We start from the raw sequence: 17,539 nt of genomic DNA on the forward strand, positions 1-17,539 counted from the left end.
AAAGGTCAGCCTGCAGCCAGTGTATAATGGCTGCTTCTCCGAGATAATTAGTTACTTTCCTTCGCTTAAAATTGGAAAATGCACAGAGCGGAACATTTGTCTCAGTTAACATCCACTGAGATGCATCTTCAGACCCATAATCGCTCCCCCGAGGTGGGAGGGCTGGCTTAGGGGACCGCGGACAAGTCGGGTCTGAGGTGGTGGTTTCTTGAAAATCAAGAAAGCACCATCATTCTCACCACGGTGAGCTAATCTTGGCACCGAGATGGCGTGGGACCTTGGAAGGCCTCGGGGAGATGTGTGCAGGCTTCCCAGACGCCAATCAACACGCCCCACCCCCACCCACTGCCCTCACATACTGCCTGCGGCGGCCAAGCCAGGGTCTGGGATGTCCGTACCTGATCACCAGCTGCCTCCTGCCTCCTGAACATGCCAACAACAGAGCTCATTATTCAAACAGATGTTTCTGTTTGCTTCAGATTGCTATCCTGAAGGGAATCGGGCTTTCTCGTTTGCAAAATGAAGACCGTACTTCAGTTTGTGCAAGATGTTAGGTCCCCCAAATACCGAGATCATTGGTAGAGAGGCTGACGGCTCAGGGCAAGATTGGATGGGAAAATGGTCATTCTGCAGTCAGCGAACATTCTGTATTCTCATGATGGGCCTCCGGCCTTTATTTCGGTCTCTTGAATATTCAGAATTCCGGAGAGCCTCACTCTGGAAGAGTCCCCCACCCCCTAGCCCCCGACAGGCAGGTTATACACCTGTGTCTACACCACAGCTCTGGGGGCCCAGCCTGAGGGGCGTAAGACCCCGTCCACGGGCTCCTCTCTGCCCTCTTGTTAGATACGTCTTGTGTTTACTCCCACACCCTCAGTGGCTGTCCTCTGTTTATAAATAATTTGTGTTGATCACTTAAAAGTCATAAGAGCACACAAAAATAGCACGAAGGAAGTAAAAGTCTCCTCAGTCCCTGTTGGCCTGGTCTAACCCGTGGCAAATGGTGACTCGACGTTTTTATTCAAATCCTTCGACTTACGATTTCTTTCCACTTCTCTCCACCATTTCTTTGAGGGATGGTCTGCACAGCGTATTCATTTAGGAGTCTCTCCATGTCAAGACGCTTTACAAAAACTGTTGCACACTCGTTACTCTGTGGTTATATAATAACTTAGCAACCTTTGCCCCAGTGACGAACATCCACTTAGTTTCTAGTTCTTTTTGTTTTTGGGGGCTGGGGGTTTTACTGGCCAGGCAGCAGGGCTACAATGTGCTCGATGTACGTACCTATCCTCATGCACCAGCCAGTCTTTAACTCCTAGAGAACTCTGGCTTCTAGGCACTGATAAGGAACGCAAGTGGTTGTTTGCAGAGCCTATCTCTGGGGAAAGCAAACGTTGTTTTCAGCTCCACTGCCACCTTGTCCTGGAAGAGAGTTTGTTCCCATTGCACAGAAGACACCTGAGGCCTGGGGTCATCTTCTCAGATGTGCAAGGCTCTCGGCTCCCATCCCATTTACTCTTGGCTCCCCAGCCCGTATCAGCCGTACCTCTCGCGGTTTGCTGAGGTCCCCAGGAATGAGTGACTGACTCTCTATGTTGGAGAATAGTCCTTAGAAGTGCGTCTAGGTCCCTCCTGGATGCCCAGCCTCTGTTTACCTCTGCAAGTAGACCTCTCCCCATTCCTATTTAGCTTCACAACATCAAGCGGATGGCCTTCCAGGGCCAGGAGGAGGCAGGGTTCCTGGGTCCAGACATTGAAATAGCCGGCAGGCAGAAGGGGGTCATAATTTCATGGTGTGGCCTCCAGTGGAATTATTAGGAGTTCCGGTGGGGATTGGAGAAAGCCGGTTTCAACCGGTTAAATTATGCACACCGTCTGTCTCCATTCTTCTAAAGAATTTTAGGTAGAGGATTCTGATTTCAGAGCACAGGCAGGAGGGCCAAGTCCTTTGGGGTTTGGGGGGAAAGTGACTTTTCGATACGACCAGGACAGGTCTTAAGTCCTGGCAGAATGGAATCCCTAGATAGAGCCTGCACATCAGAAGTCAGGAAGGTAGGAACGAGATTTTGGACTGGGATGGGGGTCCAGACTCTGGACAGCCTGGTAGGCAGGGGGTCAGGTTCTGAGCAAGGGTTGCAGGAAATTCCAAGGGCATTTGGAATATGTTGAAGAAAACCTGGACATTCCCAGGAGTTCTGGCTGCTCCCGTCTTTGCCTCCTTCGGGACACGCTTTCCCTGTGATCCCACACCTGCTGGAATCAGAGAGAGCCTCTCTAAGGAGTCAGGGCGAGTACTTCCCAGGCATTGAGAAGCACATGCATTCACAGAAGGGCCACGGACAGCTTCAAGTTTGGGCAGGAAATGCGGCGCGTGACAAAGTTTTGGCAGGAATGTTGTTTTCTACTTTAAGATGCCTGAAAGGCGTTTTAACACTAACCTCCCATGTAGCTTTCCTGTGGATGATATATAACTCCATTTATGGCTGTAATCTGGGTAGCAAAATGAATACTCCATCGTTGTACTCTGAATAGTAAATTAACCCAGATAAAAGTGTTCTCCAGCCAATCAAAACCATTAAGTAACTAGGAGACTAAGATTAGTGAGCACATTCCGAAGGCAATTATAATGAATAACTAAAGAATACATTCACTTCAAGAGGGCGGACGGCTTCAGAAGCTTTCTGGTCTCTCCAAATAAAATGAGGGTAGGTGGGAAGAAAGCTGAAGAAATTTCGTATAAAGGACATATTTATTGATTTATGTGGGGCCATTTAGAATCGGTAATGGGTTCTTAGGGTGACTTGGGCATCTTAGCCATCACCAGGATCATTAAAGGAAACAAAGAATCAAGAAGTTTTCCCTGCTCACCGCCTTTTACAACCAGGTCAGACCCAGAGGCTGTGCCTGAATCTCAGTGTGGCAACAGTTCTCAGTCTCTTGTGAAGAAATACCATTTTCGTGTTTTAAATGTAAGTGTAATGCATGCTAATTGCAGACAGTATGGAACACTCACCAAAAAACGCGAAACGATACCAAAACCGATCCATAATCCTGTCACCCAGAGACAGCCATTATTAACATTTTGGGGTAACTAGGTTTTTAAGTTTTTCTGGGTATGTACATTACATGTTTGGATAGTCGTAAATTATTCTGTTCACTTAAGAATGATGGCTTTAATATTCTGGTAAAAACGATACAACTTATTATATAAAATTCAAGCCATACAGAAAAATGCAAAGAAAGGTTTTAAAAACTTTCACCTGGGGGCACCGGGGTGGTTTGATGGGTTGATCATTCAACTCTTGGTTTCGTCTCGGGTCATGATCTCGTGGCTTCATGAGTTCGAGCCCTGCCGATGGGCTCTGTGCTGCCAGCCCGGATCCTGCTTGGGATTCTGTCTCTCCATCTCTCTGCCTCGTCCCTGATCCTGGCTCCCCCTCTCAAAATAAATACATAAACTTAAAAAAACAAAACTTTCCCGTGAACTCTCACCCAGGGAAGTTAACCATCCTGCATCTTCCTTCAGCTTATGGGCTAATTTTGTGCTATCTCAGAGAGACAACAATTACCTTCTGCAAAAAATGGATGGTTGTAGGCTATTTTCACGCAAAAATGGTAATTTTTTTTTTTTTGTAATTTCAGGGAAGGCAATAAACAAACCAGAAGGACAAAACACAAGGCTGAAGGACTGTGGCACTACTGGAAACTGTTTCCAGGGGCCACACTGGTTCTTTTAAGAGATTCCGCCCATTCTCTCCCCTGGCTTTCTCTTCTTTGTGCTGAGACATGTCAGCTCATCGCATCTTCCAAGGCAGCAACAGGGCTCCGTGTAAGGCCCTCGGCCACACATCCTGCTTTTCCTGACTTCCAGCAGATTCTCTAAGTCTGGTGGCTCAAGCCCAGACACAACAATGGCCGGATACTGAGAAGTGTTCAACCCGTGGCCACGGTGACCCTCGGCTGTCTAGCCAGTCACTAAAGGGACATTCTTGTATGTACCGCCAACCTGCGTCTTCAGGTGCTAGGGAAAGATGAACAAACACAAACACCAAACAAAGCAAAGCTTCCAAGACCTAAGCAGTGATTTCAGTGAATTGAGTGGCTTATGTGGGATAAGAGCAAACCGATAAACCTGAGCATCCAGAGCGGACAGTGAAAATCCCCAGCCTAGTCTTGCCAGATGGGAATTGGGGTCCATGTGGGCATATCATCAGATTTGTCAGGAGGAACCAAAAATCTAAATGTTTTTAAAATTTTTTTGTAATGTTTATTTTATTTGTTTTAAGGGGGGAGGTGATTGAGTTGGGGAGGGAGAGAGAGGGAGAGAGAATCCCAAGCAGACCCCGTATTGTCGGCACAGAGTCTGATTCTGGCTCGAACTCACAAACTGTGAGACGGTGACCTGAGCCAAAACCAAGAGTCGGGCACTGAACCGACTGAGCCGCTCAGGCGCCCCCACAGAGACCTAAATTTTTAACTGAAATCTCCTTACTTACATATATTGAGGGTAAGTTAGAAAATTGAAAACACCGCGCAAAGCAAACAAAACTCACTGATGGGTCAGCCGGATTTCTTTTGCTGTTCTGAGACAATTTAGTACTATTCAGGACACCAGTTCAAGAATATCAAGTGAGCAGCAGACAATTTTTAGTGAAAGTATGACCCAGACAATATCTGGCACATGTTTATGCCAAAAGATATTCACTGTTGTTTGTTTTTCTGTGTTTTATCTGAGATTCAAGTTTTACCTGGATGTCTTGTCTTTGCTGGTGGGTTTTGGTGGATGATTTCCACCCCCCCTCATGGGGACCCCCGTCTTAGGAAGTCTGTGAGCTTTCTCTGTCTTCCCTGCCTCTGTCCAGATTTCAAAGTATTTGGCAGCTAAGTGTCATGTTTTTGTTTTGGTCTGTTTCCTTTTTCATTGATAATGTAGCTTACATTTCTCTTACTATTTTTTTTTCTCTTACTATTATTTTTCTCTTACCATTTTTCTCTTACTATTATTTCTTTTTTAATTTTCTTTTTGTTTCCAGTAGGTTTGGAGGAAACTGTGGGGTAAGAATGTATTTTTTTTATGCCATTGATGAGCAGTCTCTACACTCTGCTTTTTAATTTAACATTATATCATATATATCTCCCCATCATGAGATATTCCTATTTAAATTTTTTTAATGTTTATTTATTTTTGAGAGAGAGACGGAGAGAGAGCATGAGCAGGGGAGGGGCAGAGAGAGAGGGAGACACAGAATCCAAAGCAGGCCCCAGGCTCTGAGCTGTCAGCACAGAGCCCGACGCAGGGCTCGAACTGACAAACTGAGATCATGACCTGAGCCGAAGTCAGACGCTCAACTGACTGAGCCACCCAGGTGCCCCAACATTTCCTCATTATGAAATATTTTTAAAACACATTCACTCGTATGAATTTCCCAAACATGTCTTAGGTGAAGTTCAGTTACATTTAATGCTCAGAAAACCTGTGTACAGACATTGGAGCTAGAAGCAGAACTGTGTGGGAGAAAGAGTCGATTGTCCTGCTTGTTCCTAATGGGGCTGGGAGAACAGGAGAACCATCCACGGTGGGTCGGCTCTGACTGTCCTTAGCAGCCACTACAAATGATGGTTCCTCCCACAGCCCTGGTCCCAGATTTCCAGTGACCTTCCTTAGCTTTACCTTAAGCAAGTCATGTGAAGGATTTCTTTTTCTCCCCTAAATCATCTGGGGACCTCTTCTTATTAACTGTTGGTTTCTAATGAGCAAGGCAAGCCTACCAACTGGGTTTGATGTGATTAAGAAAAGTGTTTTTTCAAGCTATTATTTTTTGTGGTGGGGATGATTCTCGGGTAATTAGGCCACACTGTGGAGACACAACTTGACACATTGGCTTATTTGGGTTTTGACAATATGATTAAAAGTCCTAGGCGTTCGCCAAACAAGCCGCTGAGGAATGTTGGCATTCCATTTGGTATGTGCTGGGATCTGAAGTTGTGTGCTGGAGACAAGGGTAAATGCACAGCTAGGGGAGGAAGGGGCTGCCGTGTCCTGTCCACGTAATCCACCTGCGGGGAGCTCGCGCTGGCTCGTGGAGATGGTAAGGGCACCGTTGGGACCGCATAGTGCTTCCCAGGATAACCACATTGCACGAAGAAGGTGGATGGCATCTACCCTGATGGCACAAAACACCGAGATAATGCCATTCTACTTCCTGTTTTTTCTCCAGACCCACTCCACTGTGGCACAGTGAGTCACGGCCGTTCTCGGTTTTAGAGCTGGTGTTTTTTTTTTATTTTTAATTTTTTTTTCAACGTTTTTTATTTATTTTTGGGACAGAGAGAGACAAAGCATGAACGGGGCAGGGGCAGAGAGAGAGGGAGACACAGAATCGGAAACAGGCTCCAGGCTCCGAGCCATCAACCCAGAGCCTGACGCGGGGCTCGAACTCAAGGACCGCGAGATCGTGACCTGGCTGAAGTCGGACACTTAACCGACTGCGCCACCCAGGCGCCCCTAGAGCTGGTGTTTTTAATTTTGTTGGCGGCTTCAAATGCCACTTTTATGAAGTTGAGAATGCTGTTATGTAGAAAGTAAGAGGCACTTTGGGTGACGTGTTGGGCCTCCACAAACTAGCTTTCTTCTTCTTCAGATACAGGACTAGATTGGCCTGTGGGTCTCTGTCTCGTGTGGGAGGCGTCCACCGGCCAGCGCTCTCGCACTCTTCCACCCAGTGCTTGCTGGCCGGCTCAGAGGGTCCATCCATCCTTGTTTTGGCAATCAGTGCCTTAGTCCGGCCATTTTTGGCTAGGGTAGTAAGAGAGAAAGAAAAAGAAATGGAGAGGAGAAGAAGAAAGGCAGCAGGACAGAGGAAGTGGGGGAGGTGGGAGGGAGCGGAAGAGGGAGAGCATTAGGAAAGATCGATGCTCCAGGACCACTCCACATGCAGAAGGACCACGGGTGTTAGGGTGAGCTTGAGGGCAGGTACTCAGAACGTCATCTGAACTTTAAAGTGTCATCCCCAAAGAGAGAAATCACATATCCAGTGGCTCCAAAATGCTTATCTATCCAATCACGAGTTGCACCTAGTACGCCTCTCCACCTGGAGGCATGGACACAAAAAGGGCTCCATTTCTAGAGCATCTCCTGGAGAGAAAACTGTGATAAGAAGAAAAGGGAAAAGCCCCGAGTCTCCTGTGCCCCGCACACCCGCAGCCCAGGAGCCAAGGAGAGGCTGACCCTGGTGTCTTTCTTGCCGGCCAGACAAGACTTGATTCTCAGATGCGATTGAGTTAGTGGGGCTGTTGGCAAAAGCTTGTTTTGACTGGTAAACGATGCAAGTTTGGGATAGAAGTCGGTGACCGAGGGAGACGGTGGAATGTTGAGGTGTCCTCATCACTATCACACGTCTGAACCACGGCTACTTCTAATTCTCCTGCCAGCACGCTTCTTATTATTTTTGCCAACCTCTTATTTCCGAACCCTGGTTTTGCTTCATTCAACCCACTTTTTCTGGACCTTTTAGACAAGGCACCCCGTTGGTGAAAAAACAGACAAACAAAACACCTAATACACCACTTGGGACTATGTGGCATCAAACACACTTTGGGGAGGCCTTGTCTTACAGAAGAGATGCTCCAGCGTGTGCAGAGACCATCAACGAGAAAGTTAGAGCAAATGAAAACTTTGTTCAACTTGAAAACAATTGAAAAGAGAGAGGGTGCATTTGAACTGAGATTTTGAGACAGAAACAAAAGCCTCAGGTATCGACCGCCAGACAGCATCAGTCCATCCTTGCCTTAGGACTCAGGGCAGGAAATCTGTCAGCCGTGGAGCCACCTCTGTCCGCTTTAGACTCCCCCTTGCTTTTCGATGCTCCCTGTTTCCTGTAACAAGCTCCTGAGTTGTACACGGTGCACGTCTGACTCCGCTCCTGCCAATTTGGGAACCAGGCCCACCCAGTCTGGGCATCATCCCACTTATTCTGAGGAGCCGTCAGAAGAGCACTGCTTCTCAGCCGTCGGGCGCTTTGATAGCAGGGCCTCAGTAGGCCTGTCTGCGTGTCGCAGGGAGCCCTGCCCGCTGGGAGCTCATACCCTTTGGTACCTGGGAGGAGACCGCTACTCTTTCTGACTCCAGTCTTTTCTCAAAGAAGCTTCCCCGACCCGACACGTAAAAGGCGGAGCTCAGACGCATCTGCCAAGCTCCCCACCATGCTGTCTTCTGGTCTTGCTTCCCACCGACAAGACCCATCCTTTGTTAAGCTGCGACCCTGGTGTCCTCCGGAAGCAGAGCCTTCCCTGGGACCCAGCCGAGACCCCAAGCTGCTCAGCGAGAGCAAAGGCAGCAGTGATATTTCCTCATTGTTCCAAGCGCTCTGGAGTGGAGGCCCAGAGGCCCGCCACGCTGCCATTCGCCCAGTTTTCCATTGGCTAGAAGAAGCAGGGGTCTCCAGGATGTATGAGGCCCGGTTTTGGGGTTCCCAAAGCACAAAGGTAGAATCCAGCATTTCCCCCACCGGGCCGAGCTCTCCGAAGCAGGGATCACAGAGAGAGAGAGAGAGAGAGAGAGAGAGAGAGAGAGAGAGAGAGAGAGAGAGAGAGAGAGAGAGAGAGAGAGAGAGACGGGTTCTCGCAGCTCCGCGAGGAGGCCGCGTTTCGCATGCACATGTGACCCATAAGAGGCCATCCGTGGAAACAGCGTCATCCCATCCCTGATGCGGATTAGCCTCGCCAGTTGGGGGAGCCGTCAAGCTTTCCCACCAGGCAGCGTAAGAGTCTACTTCCTCAGCAGCCCCAGTGCAGAATCAAGTCATAGTACGAAGGTTCGGTGGGCACCTTGAGGCACGAGGCTCTGGGTTCAGCGCTGTGGGGGCGTAAGGCACCGCCCTCATCCTCACGGATTCCGAGTTTGACTGAAGGGCTGAGATCTGTAAGCACGCAGCAGTACCAGGTAATAAAAGATAGGGTACACTTAGGTCCTCGCGGGTTCGGGTGGAACCCCAGAGACCATGTGTCACATTTGTCCGTCCAGCTTGTGCTTTGGGGGCTGACCCCCCGGTACTTGTGGTTCCCAAGGGACCGTGACGCAGAAGACCTGGCTCCCGGGAGCCCAGGGGTCCAGTCTGCTCAGCGGTACTGCAAGTGGGATCGTGTGCCCAAGCAGGGCCAGTCAAACTTGTTACCAGAGTTCCCTTATCATCTATGGAAACTGCTTGAACCAAAAGCTCTTTCTGCCCCACTGCTGAAGTGCGCACAGGGCTGGCTCTAGCTCGAGGGGGGGGGGTAGCCAGGACACAAAGTGTAAGGGGGGACGTAGCTCTCAGGCATGACCCTGAGAGTGAGCGTCTCCTTGAATCTGTGCAGATTGGCCCTGCCCTGGTCCTGGTGCCTCAGGGCCATCGTCCCTCACAGCCATCTTTCCTTTCCACGGAGAGACAGCCTATCTGGAGAAGGAGAGGGAAACGGCGCAAAGACACAGAGAGAGCTAGAACCCCAGTGATATCATGAGAGCTCCTGGATCCAGCCATGCCTGCAGCTTGTGTTTCTGGTCATAGAGCTAATGCATTGAATTGGCTTTCTGTCCCTAAAACTGACTTGGCACCTTCAAGTGGAGGGCAGCAAGTGACAGGGTACAAAGCGAGGCCTTGGCTGAAACGAGGTGATGGGGGGGGGTGATGTGAATTACTGTCCCCTGCTGAGGAGTGTGTCAACTTAGTCTGTGCGTGAGGACGTCACAAGCTGGCAGGGGAGTTTGTAGATGCTGTGTGGTGTTTGCTAAGAGCCCACAGTCGAGGAGGTTCAGTCTACCCACCAGAAGAGCAGAACGGGACAGAAAAGAACTTTTTTGATTGCGTATTTTTCACGACTGAGAGCCCTGGACCCAGCTGTGCCTGAAGACAGGCCATCCCTCAACTTCCGAGCTATGACAACCAATAGATTGCTCTTTTCTGTGAGCCAGGCCAGGAGACATGGGTAATGCCCACAGAAACTAAGACAGGCTTGGTTCCCCCTCACCACCACACGCACTGAACTATAAGCAACTTGGGGGCCAGTGTGGTGTTCCGGGCCAGGGTAGGGACGGAGACACTGTAGGCACGCAGTCAGCCATGACACCCGGACGGATGGATGAATGGGTGGGGGGAGTGGTCCAGGGCCCCCTCTATGGGACATGTAGCCCCTGCCTCCTTGGAGCACCTAAGCAGGGAAGCAAAGTGGAAGGAGGCTTATGGAACATCTGGGGCCCCCGGGCCTGGGTGCTGGGAATCCCAGAGCTGAACAAAACACACACACTTCTAACTTTCCAGGCCTCCTCCAATCGCTGTGCCCTGAAAGGATCTGGAGCCGGAGCTGAGAGGGTGTGGCAGACCTACCTCCCGAAGGTGACCTGTGATGAGTCACACCCTTGTACAAATCCCCTCCCCTCCAGAGCAGGCAGACCACGGACTTGCTTCTGACCAGCAGAATAGGGCAAAGGGGATGAGAAGTCACTGTCATGAGCACATCATATCATATGACAACGGTGAAGGGATGTTGGGTGCAGTTAAGGTCCCTATTTCTCTGGCTATAATTAAATAGAGTTCGACCTGGGTGGACCTGATCTAACCCAGGGATGGAAAGTCCTTTATAAGAGCATCTCATCCTTCTCTGACATCAGAGCCTGCCAGTAGAACAATATGCTTGTGCTGGCTCTGAAGAAGCAAACAGCCAGGCTGTGAATGGCCCACAGGGAGGGCCGTCTGCCAGGAGCCGGGGCCACAGCAAGTGAACACATTTTGGAGCTGGGCTCCATAGGAGCTGGGCGGCCCGGCTGCTCCTTGGCTGCAGCCGTGGGAAACCCCGACCACAGGAAGGGCCTGCCTGGACCCTGACGCTGAGGTGTGTGGCAACTACGAGTGGTGTTCCAAAGTGTGATGTTTACAGAAATTTGTGCAGGGGCAACGATAGGAAACTCACAGGGTTTGGGGAGATTTGATGGGGCTGGGAATCCTTTACCCAAAATGAAAAGTCTTCTACTATGAGATTCAAACCCCGGCTGTGGGGCCGGACAGTGTCAGCAAAGGGTTGGCCCCATGCTGACCGCTGAGGAGGGACCCCGAAGTGTGGAAGGACTGTCTACATAGGTGCATCTCACCCCTGCCCTCAGCCTGAAGACCTTCCGCACTCATGCCGCCCAGCCCGTGCCTCAGGCTCGGATTTACAAAACAGTCCCCGTTCCTGCCCTTGGTGCCCAACCTTCACTGTGCCTCCTTTTCCCCACTGGGCTCCCAGGGAGACCTCAGCTCGGCCCTGACACTAGTCCACTGCTGGCCTGAGAGTGTGTCATTCAATAGTAGAGCGGGTGAAACGTTCCAATTCCCTCACTCAATAATATCAAATTACACATTCCCACAAAAAACTCTCCCATTGCTGCATTATTTAAGCAGAAAGAGCTAAATACAGAAGGCCTCTATGTTCCATTCCTGATTCTCGTGTCACTATAAGTATACTGGCTTTTTCCACCCCCTTAATCATGGATTAACTTTTATGGAGATGGTTGGTTTCCTTTCTATGGAGACACGGTTTTGACTGGAGCCCTAAACCAGTAGTAAAGATCGTGACTAATCTCACTCCCATCGTGCTCACCAGAACATGTGCCCGGGCATTTCTATAGCAACTGCTGCCGAGGGCCCGGAGGCCACGGCATATCTTGCCCCGGAAGCTGCTTCTCTTCTGGACCCGGCTGGTTACGTTCTCCAAACAAGGCTTCCGAATCCAGGCGGTACCCTCCGTGGGAAATGCATTCGTCATGTTACGCAGGGATATGCAGACGCCCGCACACCGAGTTTTAGCAGACCGAACCCCGCTTGCCCCTCTGTACACTTCGGTTTTGCTTTCCCGAGTGAGTTTCCAGAGGGGTCTGAGGGAACATACACTCGCTCTGCTTCACACACTTCCCAGCTAATTGTGATAAACCACCAAGAGGAGACCTCACGACTCAAGTAAACAAATCAATCCGTGTTTGTGCAGAACCCAGGCTTGTTTAGGTACAGCAAATAATGCCATACCACTTTAATGGTTTTTAATGTTTTTATTTATTTTTAAGACAGAGAGAGACAGCGCGTGAGTGGGGATGGGTCAGAGAGAGAGGGAGACACAGATTCGGAAGCAGGTGCCAGGCGCCGAGCTGTGGCACAGAGCCCGACACGGGGCTGAAACTCACGAACCGTGAGATCATGACCCGAGCTGAAGTCGGACGCTTAAGTGACTGAGCCACCCGGGTGCCCCCATATCACGTTAATAGAGAGGAAATACGGAACAGGGTTAGAGCGCAGCCTCCGGGTGGGGGACGCCCCGGGATTCTCAATCCTGTACTGCTATTCCCCAGCTCTGTGACCTTGGGCTAGTGATGCAGCCTCTCTATGCCTCGCTGTTTCCGTCTTCAGAATGTGATATTGCTAGTGCTTGGCGCATAGGGCACTGACCAGGCTTAAATGAGTTACCGAGTGGAAAGCCCTGAAAATGGTGCTTAGCCCGTAGTAACTTGCATGCCTTTGCGGCTCTTCTTTGGCTGTTGTCACCATCGCCTTCATTTTTCCAGGGTGGATTTCACTGAAATGAACACCACAGGCGATTTACTGATTTCCTCACCGCCTCGCCCATGCATTCATTCATGTCCCCAGCATTAATCCGTGTCCCCCGCATGGCGCCTGGGGCGGCTGTGATCTAGGTGACAAATTTTCGGTAGCACTTTTCTCGTCTGCAGGGAACAACTTAGATTCACTCCTCCACGTTGAGCTGAGACCTTCCTGCCCACACCGAGCCTTCTCCTGCGAGTTCCTGCAAGAGACAGGACACTCCAAATTGTCTTTCTCGGGCTCCAGATGTGTCCGCAGAGAGAATGTCTCACAGACGAGGTCAGTGGGAGAAAATGAGCCAGATACACTCCTGCAGGCATTCTGCTGAACCACAGATGCATTGCCCTCCTCCGGCTTTCCCAGTGCTTCGGGATCTTGGTCATTCTTTGGGTTTGAGCAATACAGGAGCGGTAGATTCGGGACTGTATTGTTCTCTTCTGCAATCTTATTTAAGCCCTCTGTGAGCATAGGTGAGTTTTCAGTGGCCAACACCTAGCACATAGGAGCACCTCAATTTCCATCTCATTCATGTGCCCAATCTATTTCACAGGGGCGGGGATGAGGGCTCCACGGAGCAGTCAGGGTCACGCAGGTTACCACAAATGCATGCCTAAGAAAACACAGCAGCCAGAGACAGATGTGCCCGGCCATCTACTCGGGCAGTGCCATTAATTTCCATCACACTACACTGCCTTCAGCCAAACGTTACTCTTCTTTTTACTTATTGCAACAAGTCCTTGATTTGAGAGAATAAGATCCCCTATGGTACACCCGCTCCATCCAGATAATCAAATCACAGGTGTCCTTGCTTCTTCAAATGTAATCAAGGGCAACGTCCGTCTACCCAAGATGAGACAGCCTTGCTCAGCACCACCCTGGAAGCAAAGGTGTCCTCTCCCGATCACGGAGGGCTTGAGGTTCGGAGGTAATTACCCCCATCCATGATGACCAAATGCTTGTAAACGTCAGAGAATCACATTCAAAGGAGATAAATTAAATGGGGGGAAAGCAAGAGTTTTGAAGAAGTCAGTTTTTCAACATTTGGATGGCATCTCTTTGTTGAGGTTAGAATTTTAAATTAAAAACTGAAACAACCAAAATCTCTATCATAGCAATCATGCTTCACTCCATCTACATTTGGGGGAGTTGGTGCAGGGGAGCGGTTCTCAATGGGCAGTGAATCTCCCCCTCACCCCGGGGGACATCTGACAATGTTTGGAGACACTTTTGGTTGTTGCCATTGGCACATAGCAGGTTGAGGCCAGGGACACTGCTAAACGTCACATAGCACACCAGATGACCTCCCCCACCCAAGAGAGACCTTCTGCCCCCCCCCCATCAGCAGTGCCGAGGTTGAGGACCCTATAGGAAGGGACCATGGGGGGTCCAGCAGGTATATTTTTATACAGTGTAAGAAAGCCACTTGCTAGGCTAACTCAAAACGTAGGTAGGACCTGACGAGGAAGATTTAACATTTCAGTACCTGTGTTTTCACCCATCAGATCAAAAATCACTGAACATTTTCCTTTAAGCAATGAAGCTGCCCCAAATCATCATTCTGTCATGCATGCCAGAGACATTATTGCAAATAGAAAAGATAAAACATTTGTTGAGCGGTATCACCCTCGCCACGGGAGGAAGTGAGAGAATGCACGTGGCACCTTGGATGCAGCACATGTGTGGCTGCGGGCAGTGTGGCCTTGACTGCTCGACGAGCGCTGCGTGCTTTCTGTGATCCGAGTGCGATCAGACGGCTCAGTTCTGGGGCGGGGAATCTGTCTCGACGGGGAACAGGACTCACGGAGGTTGACCAGACGGTTAGTGGCAAAGCTGAGGCTGGAGCATGCACCTGGCCTCCTGTGTCTGGCGCACAGAGGCAACACTCCCTCCTCTTAGCGGCCGGCACCGTCCCACGGCTTTGAGCGTCTGAGAATGCAGAGGTCAGGCAAGAGCACGGCCAGCGGGGGCACCCAGTGTGGCGTGTCAGGGGCAGTAAGGGATTCCAAGCTGTGTGGTTGTGCCTCTTCAACGGTCCATGGGCAGCGGGAGGTCAAGCTTGCCCAAAGGCAAACCCCTTTACCTGGCCACTAAGACCCCAAAGGCTGTGGAGAAGGGGATAGGGTTCTTCTGTTTGGAGACCTAGTCTTATTTACTTCCTTGAAGATCTTATTTTGAAAGTCCTGATAATGACTTTGTGCCTGTTCTTGGATTTCACACCGCGGTCAGGGTGGCAGGGAGAGGCAGAACCTCGAAAGGTGGCCTGCACCCTTTGTTCGGCACGTGGCCAAACTTAGGGCCAAACTCCCGAGTCTCCGAATCCTGCCCTGTTAAGCCATCATATCCCACGGCAAAATCTCTCCATTTCTTCCTGATCTCCTTAAGGGCCAAGACACCCAGGAAGGGGGTGGGGGTGCAGAGAAGAAAAAGGACCCCTTAGAGCCCACAGACTCACACCGTCTCTGTTTCCCAACGGAACCCCTATGGTGTCACCTGTGGGCAAGAAGTCTGAGGTGCAGAGAGGCCAAACAGGTGTCCAAGCTGCTGTCACACGTTAGTGCCGACACCAGTCTTTGTTCCCAGTCTGCCCGATGGCACAGCCAGTGATCCGGGAAGCAGGTGCCCAGACGAGGCCCAACACCTCAGCCACTTTCAAGTGCACGGGTGACGTTGGAGGGCAGTTGATGTCTCAGCTTGCCCATCATCAGTTTGAAAGTGAGGATAACCTCTGTGCCATGCTCAGCCCGGAGCCCGGTACATGGCACGTGCACAGGAAGGGTGTCCCCACCGCCAAGGTTTCTGATCCAGGTGTCCCATGACGCTGGCCACACAGACCTTCAATGTGCCGAGGACCAATGTGTGAAATCCAGTTGTGCAGCCAAGCAGGCAGAATTTAGCACAGTCAGCTCGGACCCTCGGGGTACCTGCTCAGTCTCCTCCTCTGAGACGTCACCCGGCTTCCTCCCAGAGTGTATAGACGCACCTCACACTGCCTCCCCAGTGCATTTCTGCGGGTTTCCCCGTGATGGAGTTCAACAGTACAGCTGCCATTTCACACCCGAAGTACAATTCTTCAGCCTCCTAGTTCGACCACAGTTGTGAAAACCGGGGCCTGCTGTCTGGCCGCCAAGACCATTTCTCCGCACGTGGTGAATTCCTAGCCAGCGAAGAGTAGCAGGGCGACTGAAACAGCCTAATTTCTTCATCTTCATTTTTAAAGGAGAGTTTTTTTGGGCACAGAATTCTTAATTGATGGTTTTTATCAGCTCTTCGGATTTATCAGTACACCATCTTCGGGCTTCCATTGTTTCTGATGAGAAATCAGCCATTAGTCACATTATTCTTGCCCTATATGTGATAAGGAGCTTCCTCTGTCTACTTTCAAAATAATATCTTTATTTTCCAATAGTGTAACTATGATTTGTCTAGGTGTGTTCTTCTTTGTGTTCATCCAAATTGAAGTTATTTCAAATTTTTGGATCTTTCAGATAATTTTCATCAAATTTGATATGTAAACAACTTTTTCGGTAATATTTTTGTCCCTTTTTCTCCCTCCTCTCCATCTGGGTCACCAATTATACCTGTGTTACATAATTAGTTGGAGCACCTGATATTGTCACACAGTGCTCTACTGATTGGTGTCCAATTTTTCTTCCCTGTCTATTCTTTGGCTTGGCACATTTCCCTTGATTTACCTTCAAGTTCACAGATTCCTTCTTCTATTTCTAATCTACTGAGTTAATCTAGTGAAATTTAATTTGAGTTATTGTATTTTTCAATTCCATAAATTTCACTTTTTGAAAACTCACTTCCATTTGTCTATTGTGATTCTCGGTAGACTCACATCATGTTTCCTACTGTATCTTTGAATATATTTTCCTTTAGTTCTTTAAATATAGTAGCTGCTGGAAGTCTTTGTTAAATCCAAAGATGGGCCTAGTCAGTTTCTATTCAATCTTTTTCCTTAGTATGGGTTAAACTTTGTTAATATGCATGTTTATTACTTTTTAGGTGAAAAGTAAACACTTGTTTAGATTATCTGCTCATTTGCGCGCACGCACACGCACACACGCAGGCACACACACACACACACACACACACACACACACACACACACACACACTGTTTGCTATCATGACTGGCAAGAGATAACATTCTCTCTATTCTTACTAATTAGCATTTCCATAACAAAATCCTAGAAACAATAACACACTCATACATGCTAATACAAGCATAGACTCCCTTTATTAAAGGGGCCACTAAAGAACAATTAAAGTTGCTTGAGGAGGAAAGAAGGGATTTGAACACGTGCACCTTTTGAAATTCACATCCACAAACTACCTATTCATTTAAAAAACAAAAACAAAAACAAAAACAAAAACCAATCTGTTTCACTGATACTCAGCAACAGCACTGTGCATTAAAACCTAAAAGCACCTTTTATTTTGCATTTACTACCTTCTCATTATAATCGATGCTTAACTAGGAAACAGCAAAATGCATTTTTAAAGCAGGAAACAAGAGTTAGCCTCCAAAACATGGCTAAACCACCACATCATACACTTTCCTTTTTACAACCATCATCCTTTTATGAACCAAATAAGTGAGGTACCACTCCAATGGTATTCAGATGCTAGCTGACTATTAGCCTTTCAACTACTGACAGTGGGGACAGGTTTGGAAATACTATTCAGTTTAAAAGCAGCAAGCAGATCTCTTTTAACATTAAAGGGACTCAGAGCTGAGCAGAAAAGGTGAGAGCAGTGAATTTACTCCTGGATGGCAAAACCTAGGTTGGCTGAGATCAGAGAATTATTTTGAGATCACCTTGTTCAGAAGCTCCCCATCTGAGATCCTTGGAACTGAGAAAACAGAAATAGGATCTCCTGCACTTACTCAACATATCAAGGAGACTTTTTAAAGACCTCATTAAT

This window comes from Neofelis nebulosa, chromosome Y, assembly GCF_028018385.1.
Source record: "Neofelis nebulosa isolate mNeoNeb1 chromosome Y, mNeoNeb1.pri, whole genome shotgun sequence".
NCBI classification, from domain to species: domain Eukaryota; kingdom Metazoa; phylum Chordata; class Mammalia; order Carnivora; family Felidae; genus Neofelis; species Neofelis nebulosa.